Source organism: Chenopodium quinoa, unplaced genomic scaffold (genome assembly GCF_001683475.1).
Source record: "Chenopodium quinoa cultivar QQ74 unplaced genomic scaffold, ASM168347v1, whole genome shotgun sequence".
Lineage (NCBI taxonomy): Eukaryota > Viridiplantae > Streptophyta > Magnoliopsida > Caryophyllales > Amaranthaceae > Chenopodium > Chenopodium quinoa.
The window spans coordinates 309,132-321,441 of NW_018742346.1; the positions used below are offsets into that span (position 1 = coordinate 309,132).

The 12,310-nt window shown below is 36.0% G+C and overlaps 1 long non-coding RNA gene across 1 annotated transcript; it reads right to left on the reverse strand.

Moving 5' to 3' along the window:
- Positions 1 to 7,073: 7,073 nt before the first annotated feature.
- Positions 7,074 to 7,479, reverse strand: LOC110695485. Its single transcript, XR_002506072.1, has 3 exons — positions 7,444 to 7,479; positions 7,286 to 7,333; positions 7,074 to 7,188 (listed from the first exon to the last, which is right to left on the reverse strand). It is a non-coding gene; the product is annotated as an uncharacterized LOC110695485 (long non-coding RNA).
- Between the last annotated feature and the right edge of the window lie 4,831 nt (positions 7,480 to 12,310).

Genomic DNA, 12,310 nt, shown 5'->3' on the forward strand with positions numbered 1-12,310 from the left:
AGGGGAAGATGTATACCATATGTTACCGGATGCCATCAATTTTAATGACGATGACGCCAATGATTTATGTGGATTGTAGATCTATGGTATTGGAATATCTAAGCTAGATTTTACTTTTTAATTTATTTTTATCAACATTAATAAGAAAGGTGTTTTGATAAACACTTATGTGTTGTATTTGAATAGAACAAATTTCAAATAAATGATTAAATTTAATTGTTGGATGTCTTAAATTATTTCAAGTATATTTTTATGGCTATGGTTAATTCTATTATACTGAAATTGTACATTCTTTCAAAAAAAAAGAAATTCTACATACTAGATCATGAATTTCTTTTACACAGGAAATGTAGATTTTTTCTTACTAGGCAGATGTAAAAGATAAAATACAGGAATACATCAATTATACTGAAAAAAAATCCTAATAATATCTTCAAAAAAAAATATAGGGATAATACACCTATCACGAAAATAAAGCAATATATGAACTCTTGATTGGATTTTTTTTTCAAAACAAGACACTTAAGAGAATAGTTATCTAACTCAACCATTCTCTATTGTAATGCAATATAAAAACGGTTAAGTAGTCTAAACCGTTATATTCTCCTTCATTATTGTACGATTATAGAAAGGGAAAAGAGAACGGTTGTGACTAATAACCGTTCTCTATATGTTAGTTTATAAAACGCCTCATTGACTCGTTCTCTATACTTTACACATCGCTTAGCAGAAGAACAATCCTAAAGCGTTTTATAAAGCCTATTATAATCGTTCTCTAAGCCTTTTTTTGAAGTTGTGCTAGAACCTGTTCCAGGTAATAAAATTAGGAACTTGTTATAACAAGTTTCGGCTCCAGGTAATAAAATTTTGTACTCGGAACCTTTAGGGTAAACAAAACTAGACACTATCATATAAGCCCAAATATAAAAGCTCTATATCAAAATTGTATAAAATTCGTCACCTACCTCTCTCTATCCTCTTATTCATTTTACATCTTACTCTTAAAGGTTTAATTAAGGGTATTTATATAAGTATTTGTGATTTTGTATTAAATATTATAGACAATCACTGTCAGTTTGTTTTTTTGTAGTATGTATTAAAGTTGTAAGATTTTATTGTGAACGTCCATTTTTTTTATTAAATATTTGCAACAAATTAAAAGTAACCAACAAGTTTACTTTGGAAGACGAGGTACTCTACAGGTTCCAGTTACAAATTTTATGGAACATGTTAAATAGGTTTTGGTTCCTATTTTTAGGAACCTGTTGCAACAGTTTTCGGTACTGCGCCTTGATATTTTTTACAGAGTACCCTTCTACACTCACCCCTAGTATTTTTTTTGGGTAGAGAACGGAGTAGGATTAGTGATTAATAACTATAAAGTTAATGGCCAAGGCCAACTTACAAAAGCACCTCACCATAGCTAGGGTGAGTGATGTTGTAGTAGGATAAAATCCCCTACCATTAGTTGATCAGAACTAACTAAGTTTGGTCCAAAATATACATTAGAACTATTACATATTAAAGTTTTGGCTCCACCAGGCGTCAAAATAAATACAAAATGCTCCAAGATAGTCCTGTAGTTACATAGATAGCTAGAAGTTTGTTGTAGACCCAACATGGCTTGTCTGGCCACCACATCTGCTTCCCCTACTGTTTTCCTGGTGCCCTTGAATAGCCTTGCCCTTCCTGCTGTTTCCATCAAATCCGTGCACAAGGAATAGTAGTTTTCCATCTGATCCAAACCCATTACATCTTTATTGATACCCTGCACAACTCATAGACAGTCAGAAGCTATGTTTGAATTTTCCCACTTCTCCCAAATTGCTCAAGCAGCAACAGCTATTATGGCCATTGATTCAGCTATCAAGGATGAGGTAGCCCCATAATGTACAACTATGCCCTTTATCCACATTCCCTGCTTATCTTTACAAATACAGACTATACTAGCTTCAAATGAGTTAACTTTATATGAAGCATCCACATAAATATTATGGTTATGCAAACTAATCTGAGTGGAGGATATTCCAGATTGCACATTCAGAGGGCAAGAAGTTCACATGCGTGAAAATGCAGATATTAGATGGGTCAAAGAAGCCACCCATTTATTAGGGGGAATGGATTTTTTGTTGAAGATCCAGTCATTTCTTCTCAACCACATTCTCCAAGTGATGAAGGCAAAACATTCTCTCCATGGGAGGCTAAATGAAGGGTGGATAGTAGTGATTTAGAGGTTTTCCTCCCACCACTCCCTAGGGTTTAAGTTGTGAGTCACAGTTAGGGGTTTTATAATGTTCCAAACCTCAAAAGCTCCAAGATATTCTCTAAAAATGTGCATGGCAGATTCTTTTGCAGAAGGGTAAAAGCAACAGAAGTGTGAGTGTATAATGTTCCTATAGTTGAGGTGTCCCGCAGTAGGAAGTCTACCCCAAAGGCATAACCACAAGAAATATTTAGAAGGAGGGGGATTTGGAGGTCCTATATGGTGGTGTTGAAGGGGTTGTGCCTGTTTTGATTGTGTGTGATGTCCCAAAGATGGTTATAAGCAGCCTGGCTATCAAATTAGCCTCCTTTCCTAAGAGAAGAGAATTTTAAGTCTTCTCCATGACATGGGAGAGTAATGCAAGACATGAAAGTGGTAATCTTAGGGGGGGAGAATAGAAAAGCAATCAGAGGATATGTCCACTCTGCCATTGATGATGATGGATTGGACTAGCCTATCCTCCTCATCCTTTTGGATAGGACCAAAAATTTTTGATTTGAGATTCCCCAACCTAGTCCAGTTGTGAAGCTAGAAATTGTATTGGTCTCCTTTACCAATAGCCCATTGGGAGAAGTGGGTTAGGATGTCCCAAACTTTCCCAGAATCATGCAATTTGTGAGAGCCTTTGTTAGGGGGTTAGTATGGGTCTATGGAAGTACTTCTCACTAATCAAGGTAGTACATAGGTTGTTGGCATTTTGGAGTCTCCAACAAAACCTAGCCGTCGAGACTCTGTTTTCGAGGGGAGACAATCTGAAGTTCAAACCCCCTCTACTTCTAGAGAAGCAGACCTTATCCCAAGCAATAAGACGAATCTTTTTGGTTTCAGGAGTTGTTCCTCAGAAGAAATTGGAAAAAATCTGATCAATTTGGCTAGTCAGGGTTTTAGGCATGATAGTCTACATGTAGTAGGATGGGATAGAGGAGAGGGTGGACTTGATTAAAACAGCTCTACATGGATTGGGATGGGATAGAGGAGAGGGTGGACTTGATTAAAACAGCTCTACATGGAGTGGAATGGATAGAGGAGCGGTGCATCGTGCTTCTTTCGACCTACAAAAAGACTCCTAACACTAGTAGAAAAAGAGCAATTGGCAGCGGTTCAAACCCGGTCTAAGGCACCAGTTTGAACCGCTTTCAATGAGGGGTGCCAATTACCCCCCTTTTTAGCACCGGTGCCCTAAATCGGTTTTGGCACTGGTTAACCGGTGCCTTTTCACTCAATACTTTTTTTTCCATTTTTCGTGCAATAATATTTTTTAAAAAAAAAACACCCTGTTTCCAGTAATAATAATAACCTGTAATTCCAGCAATAATATAAAATAAAATAATTAATAATATTATTATTATAATTACTAATAATAATATTATTATTAAATATTATAATAAGATACAAATAATATTAAAAACAAGAATTCATATATATATATAGATATAAATATTCCCAAACGCAATACAATAAAAAAAAAGTGTTATATATATATACAAATGATAGTAAGTAAATAATGAATAATAATATAGTTCAAAAGTTATCATAAATTTACAATTAAATTGCCATTTACATGTTGAAGGTGATAAAAGACGCGAACATGTCACGAACTTCATTAAGCTCCTTGATTGTCAACAGAACATCCTTTTGGACCTTGCAAAACTTGAAATACAAGGAGCGGAAGCCTTTTAGGATAAGGATTTATATTGCCAAAAATTATGTTAGAATTAATTAATTAGGCAAAATAATATGTATTTTATCAAATATGACCTATATCACTTCTATTTAGCCCATTTCCTACATTTCTTATCAAATGAACTATTTCTTTCTCATAACATGTCAATGTCACCTAGTTTTATGTGTCTGAGCCCTAAAATTGAATCAAAAAACATTTTATCAAGGTTTAAGACACTTTTTACTCAAAATGGCCCAAATATGGCCTATATGACTTTACTTTGCCCATTTCCTACATTTCTTATTAAATGAACTTTATTTATCTCATAACATGTCAATATTATCTAGTTATAGGTGTATAAGGAAAGAAATCACATCAAAATAGCATATTAACACAAAATGGCCCAAATATGGCCCATATGACTTCTATTAAGCCCATTTTTTTACCTTTCTTGTCAAATGACCTTTTCATTTCTCATAACATGTCAATGTTGGGTAATATTAGGTGTCTAAGGCTAGAAATCACATCAATATAGCATTTCATTAAGTTTTAGGACTTACCTCATCAAGCTGTTGAGTGTTCGTACATTGAGTCACAATGTCAAGCATGAATCTCATCACATACAAAGCACAATTAAGTCCATTTTCTTGTTGTGCGCACTAGCATATGACAAAAAAATCACATCAGTGAAACCTGCAAAGGAAATTAGCAAATATTTACTAACATAGATTTTGAAGATAATCACAATATCATGTAAATTACCAACGGTGACTTCCGTGTTGGACCCTTTGGAGCACGACAATGTAACTTCTTCATAACACTATAGTAAATAAAGTACATTCAAATTTGATTAGTTGTATGACTACTAAATTAGTTATTATTATCAATAATCATCACTAGGTAGCTATATATATTTACTTTTGCAATATAGACTTCACGAGCCACTTCTCCGGTGATCGAGCTGAATCAAGGTGATAAATTGTGTTATTGGAATTAAAAATCACCATGAGGCTCCAATGCTCTCTACATAAGTTTACAATAGACAAGAAAATTAATATTTAGGAGTCAACATATAATGAGGCCAAATCAGTTGAATTTGACATGGTTAGACTTACTCTTTATAACACGGGGCGAATATGAACTTGCCTCTCGCACGCGCTGATCCCCTGATACTTAGCTCAACATAGTACAATACGTCATGAAGGTTGCCTATGATTCTAGTAGTGGATAACTGCTCGGGGCACACTAGGAGAAAATATGTAATGGCCACCGGTTGAAACCCCCCTATTGCCACCGGTTTTGAACCGGTGGTCATTTGAGAGTGGCAATAAAGCCACGCAAGGCCACCGGTTCAAAACCAGTGGCAAAAAGCCTTATTTCCACCGGTTAACCGGTGGTAATAATAATTATGGCCACCGGTTAACCGGTGGCAATGTAAATGCGCGCTTTTTTCGATTGGAAAACTGACTTTTGCCACCGGTTTTGAACCGGTTAACCGGTGGCAATAATAGGGATGTAATTTTTTTTTCTTATTTTTTTCCGTTTTGCCTGCAATTATTCCTGCAACTAATCCTGCTATAATATTCTGACATATTATTGCTATAAATTCTGCCATAATATAATTATTATTAATAATCATAACAAGAATTAAAAATATATATTTAGACATTAATAATTAAAAACCAAATGCAATACAACAAATAAAGTGTGATATACATAGATACAAACAATACTAACAAGTCAATATTGTAGTCTAAAAGTTAATAATTAACAAAGTATAAATTCAAAATGATGTGACATTTACAAATTGAAGGTGATGAAAGATGCCAACATGTCTCGAACTTCATTAAGGTCCTTTCTTGTTAATGGATCTCCCTTTTGCACCTTTTAAAACTAAAAATATATATAATTATGTTAGAATAAATTAAATTAGTTAAGTTAAACATGTGAGTAATAAATATGTAAAAAATTAAATACTTAGGTCAAAACGGTCTAAAAGAAGGCCTAAAAGACTTCTACTTTGCCCATTTTCTACAATTTTTAACTAATGACCATGTTCTTTCTCATAAAATATCAATTATACTTAGTTATAGGTGGTTAAGCCTTGAAATCAAAGAAAAAGAGCATTTTACTAAGTTTAAGGACGCATTTTCATCCTAAATAGCCTAAATATGACCTAAATGACTTCTACTTGCCCATTTTCTACATTTTTAAACTAATGACCATGTTCTTTCTCATAAAATGTCAATTATACTTAGTTATAGGTGGCTAAGCCTTGAAATCACAGAAAAAGAGCATTTTACTAAGTTTATGGTCGCATTTTCATCCTAAATAGCCTAAATGACTTCTACTTGCCCATTTTCTACATTTTTAACTAATGAACATGTTTTTTCTCATAACATGTCAATTATACATATTTATAGGTGGCTAATCCTTGAAATCAAAGAAAAAGAGCATTTTACTAAGTTTTAGGTCGCATTTTCATCCAAAATAGCCTAAATAAGGCCTAAATGACTTCTACTTGCCCATTTTCTACATTTTTAAACTAATGACCATGTTCTTTCTCATAAAATGCCAATTGTACTTAGTTATAGGTGGCTAAGCCTTGAAATCACAAGAAAAATATCATTTTACTAAGTTTAAGGTCGCATTTTCATCCTAAATAGCCTAAATAAGGCCTAAATGACTTCTACTTGCCCATTTTCTACATTTTTAACTAATGACCATGTTATTTTTCATAATATGTCAATTATACTTATATTATAGGTGGCTAAGCCTTGAATTCACAAAAAAAGAGCATTTTACTAAGTTTAAGGTCGCATTTTCATCCAAAATAGCCTAAATAAGGCCTAAAGGACTTCTACTTGCCCATTTTCTACATTTTTTAACTAATGACCATGTTTTTTTTCATAATATGTCAATTATACTTAGTTATAGGTGGCTAAGACTTGAAATCACAGAAAAAGAGCATTTTACTAAGTTTAAGGTCGCATTTTCATCCTAAATAGCCTAAATAAGGCCTAAATGACTTCTACTTGCCCATTTTCTACATTTTTAACTAATGACCATGTTCTTTATCATTACATGTCAATTATACTTAGTTATAGGTGGCTAAGCCTTGAAATCACGTAAAAAGAGCATTTTACTAAGTTTAAGGTCGTACCTCATCAAGATGTATGGTGTTGGTACAATGAGTCGCTATGTCAAGCATGAATCTCATCACGTATAATCCACAATCAACTCCATTATCTTGTTGTGGGAACTAGCATAGGAACAAATCAAATGAATCAAACGTCACATAAAATCCACAATTGTTTAGCAATGTTTATTAAGACAATCACAATATGATGTGGCATTACCATAGGTGATTTCCATGTAGGACCCCGTGGAGCACGACCATGTATCTTCTTCATATTACTATAGGAAAGTAAATTCAAATTTGATTATTTTGACTACTAAATGAGTTAGGTTAAGATAATCAACACTAGGTAGCTATATTTACTTTTGTAGTACAGACATCACGAGGTACTTCTTTGTTGATCGAGCTGAATCAAAGTGAAAGATTGAGTTATTAGCAGGACAAATCACCATGAGGAACTAATGAAACCTAAATAAATTCACAATACACAAACAAATCAATAATTAGGGTACAACATATAATTAAAATGTAGAAAGAATTGAATTACACATGGTTAAACGTACTCCTTATAATATGGGGCGAATATGAACTTGTCTCCCGCACGTATTGATTCCCTAATACTATGATTAACATAATACATCACCTAGGGGGAGTTGTGTAAGATTCCAGTCTCGGATGTCTGTTCGGGGCATAACCACCCAACTTTACTAGGGGAATCAGTGTCACTTAAGTGCTCCCGTAGTGCTTTGCGTGCATGGACAATGAAAAATTAATTGACATATATATGAAGGATAAACAACATTAATATGAATAACATAATTAATTTAAGTGGCATGTGCCCGTACCTCATGAATATTTGAATGAGAGAAATGTTAAGCATTGAACCTCTTAAAAATTCCTTCCCATCTTGTTTGTTTAACCGTGCACTTGCATCCTCATCATAATGGAACATTGCCTTAGGAAGTGCAATTTCAATGGGATCGTCACTAGGCAAATGACTAAAACGATTGTGTAGAAAAGTTAAATCCTTAGTGAGCTATTGAAGGACATTGTCTCCAACAAGTGGAGTAGGTTGCATGGCTGAACCTTTCGAATAATTCTTTTTCGACACTTGTTCACTCTTCGACCCTTGTTCACTCACCTTCTTTGTAGGTTAATCAACGCTTTTAGGCTTCTCCACCTTCCTTCTCTTGATGGTTGCCTTTTTTTCGAAATCTGATCAAACAAAGATAATTAGAGTTCAAAAATTGTTGGCCGGGGGTTAAGCTAGTAAGTACGCATGCAGATTTGTTATTTTGCACAACATCAAAAAAATATTACCTCGTTGATCAACCTTACCCAAGCACGTGGCCATTGCACATAGCTACCTTTTGCTTCCCAAAGAAGAGTAATCCCATCATCCACTATACGCACCGATAATAGGATCTTTTCGAACCCAGCAATGTAAGAATTGATCCCGACCGAGTAATGTTGTGGCCTAAGCGATTGGAAAAGGACCGTATCACCGGTCGTCGCTTGTGCACTACCATACGCCACAAACTGCAACTCTCCTCCATTTGATAGCCCCGGGGCTAAAAGTGTACACTTGGTCTCTATCTACACCAGTAACGAAATTCACTTGTAAAAACAGAAATTATCAAAAAGGGTATTTTCCTACACAATTGATCATGTAACGAAATTCACTATATTAAAACCAAACACGCTCCCTCGAATCCTAAATTCACCTCTAAATCTGGAAATTCATGGGGTGTTGGATTATCAACCTCCCTCAAGTCCGCATGTGTGGGAGTAACAACCTGCAATAATTAATCAATAATGCCACATTAGATCTCAGTAACTCACTAGGCCAAAACTAATAGATAGAAAACTACCTCATGTATCTCCTCTTCTCCATGTCTCTCATCTTCTCCTTGTCCTTTTGGGTGACTACTTGATTTGACCGGTGTAGTCGGGGGGAACGACAAGGTTAAGTTCATTTGCTTCGCCCAAGCATTGAATTCACCTATTAACTCATTGCGAACTTGTTCCTTGATGGATGCAACTTTGGCATCCAATTCTTCCGGTGAGTTAACACTTGCTCGAGATCTTCCCATTTTTGTGTATTCTGAACGCATCACCTTCTCCCATCCTAGCAACGTCCCTCCCATACCTACTACTCGGCGTGGATGGTAGGGCTTTCCCAAAGCCAAGGTGAAAGGGTCTTTCTCTATAGTCGGGACCAGCTTGCCTTCAACAACTTCTGTAGTGTACTCAAGCTGTAGCATAAGAAAAAATGTTAACATGGATACATATAATGTTTTTGTATGGTAAAGTTATGCTAAAGTTTCAAATAGCTTACAAGTTTATTAGCCACTTTTTTTTCCGGTTCCTTGATGACCCATTTTCCGGTGTCCTTATCAAAGGAATGTAGAGAACAAATGAAATCGCCAGCGCGACTAACCAACATAGTGATCGTGGAGTTGGAGGGTTCTTCGGATGACCCTTGATTCAAAGTGGGGTATATACCCTCCTTCTTCCAAGTTTGCCTCCATTCACCAAATGTCTTGGCCCCCGTACGATAGTGATACTCCTTCTACAACGTATTTTCCTAGTTTTGCTCTCGGAGTTCCTACATAAATAGAAATGTTAGCATCATTACTGCAAAAAGAGTCAATATATTATACAATTCTCATTAGATTTAGTAGTTCTTACAATTGCTTTGGGTCGAGTTTTTTGAATAACAAAGTCTTTCCACTCGTCCTCCGTCACGCTTGGCCATTTTTTCCACGGTGGGTCTTGTTCCTCAACATCTTTCTCATTTCCACCTTCACCATCATTCCCCTTGGAAGCTATCTTATTGTGTTTCTTCTTCTTAAAGATCCATCCACTTGTCAAGTGGGTCTTGAAGCCTCTGAATCTCTCCACTAGTAAAGAATCAAACACCCTTCTCTTCTCGGGATCATTAGGAATATTAAACAGCTTCTGCAATCACAAATACAAGCAATTATTATTTTCCATTTACAAACAACCATTAGGTGAAATTATTTGTAATTGTGTAAATGTTCATTTGAACAAAATACTTTCCTTAATATCATCCCAAAATGTTTGAATCAAGCCTAGAGGTACTTGCCGCCAACAAAGTGTAATGGGGATTTTGCGCGAACATATGCCAACTTGGTTTGCATATTTCCGAATCCATTGGCCAATAGGTCGGCCTCTTTTGTCATACTCCAGCACCATGGGACCGGTTGGCTTCTTAAAACTTGGTGTCGGACCCCTACCCTTTCTCATAACTGGTGCCTTTACCCCCACTCCACCACATGTGTTCAATTGCTCATGTCCTTGGCTTTGAGTTTGAGGAGTAGTGTTCTCACCAACAATCTCAACAATTGTAGAATCAATAGGAGGCGCACATTCAGCTGAAATTTCAAATTCATCAAGCCTGCGCTCAAAAGCATCTTGTTCCTGATCTTCTGGCTCACCCAAATCAGTCTCCTTGTTGACATCATATGGCTCGTCCTTGTCCTCATCCTCACCCTCATAGTCATCACAATCATCCTCCAAATCCTCTACTAGTGGATCATAATCGTCCTCCATAAGTTATAAACACCTGTCATTACAAACATAACACGATATTAGGTCCATAAGAGATAAAAATGTTGACATATAGGTCATAATAATACATGTTAGCATATAAAATATTAAATTCTATCATTTGTGATGCATTTTGACGTAACTTGTTATTTTCTAGTACCGTTAACACTAAAAAAAATTAAATTCTATCATAATATGTCAATTTTGAGATATACTTCATTCATTAATAAGAATTTGTGAAAATTTAGCAACTAAGATAACAATATCATTCATTTTCCCCAAAACTATTCATAAAATTACCTAACTTCTGATTAAATTTAATAATACTTTTAATTGCTTACAATTTCAAATTAACTGTTAGAGTACCTCATTCTAATATTCCTTCGTTGTGGTCTGACCGCATATAACATGTCTGGTCGTCTATGTCATTTGATGCAATAGGTCTAGGAACAGTGAAAGGTGTTGAATCATCAAACGCATCGTATTCTTCCTCATCTTCAACATCTCCAATGCCTAGGATTCTTCTTTTCCCAGCTAGCACAATGGACCATTTTGAATCGACTGGGTCAGTTACATAGAACACTTGCTTAGCTTGAGATGCTAGGATGAACGGTTCCGCACTATCATTCAAGTGCCCAAGATCTACAAGAGTAAAGTCATCATACTTGACATTACGTCTGATATTATCAACCCACTTACATTTGAAAAGAGCAACTGTGAAGTTACAATAATCAAGCTCCCATATTTCTTGAATTCGACCGTAGTATGACAATTTTGCATCGATAGGTGATTTATCCTTGGCACTTGCAAACTCCCTTGACGATGCCACAAGCGTTACTCCACTGTTTTGGGTCGACAAAGATTTCAAATCCCGACCCTCTATCCAAAAAGTGTACCCATTGATGTCATATCCCTCAAATGAGCGAACATCATCCCTAGGACTATAAGCAAGCTACCTTACTGTATCGGTGACACTATCATCCAAGCGACTCATCACTCGTTCACTAAACCAACTCACAAACCTCTTATTATGCAACTGTATTAGTGCCCTTTCACCTTTTGATGGAAATTCATCACGCAAACTAGCCATCTGCTCATCTAAATATGGGTGAACATCTGCAACATGGTGCAACACATAAATGTGTGCTTGTAAGAACTGATCTCGATCCGGTGACATTCATTTCGACCCAATTGTGCCATGACCATCCAGTCTCCCTTCATGTCGAGAAGCAGGAAGACCAATAGGTTCAGCAACGGCTAAATAGTCGGCCACAAAATTACCAATCTCCTCACTCACGGTCCCTTGAATCATGCTTCCTTCCGGATGAGCCGGATTCCTTACTTTATCTTGCAATGTGCCCATGTGTCTTTCAAAAGGATAGCACCACCTCAAGAAAACTGGACCGCACAACTTAATCTCACGCACCAAATGAAGAATGAGATGCACCATTGTGTCAAAAAATGAGGGTGGGAAATACATCTCAAATTTGCACAAAGTCACAACCACATCCGTTTGCAAAGCATCAAGTGTACAAGGATCAAGCACTTTGCTGCATATTGTATTGAAAAACGAACATAGGCTTGTAATAGCTTCCCTCACGTGCTTCGGTAAAATACCACGTATTGCAATCGGTAGTAATACTTTCATTAACATGTGACAATCATGGGATTT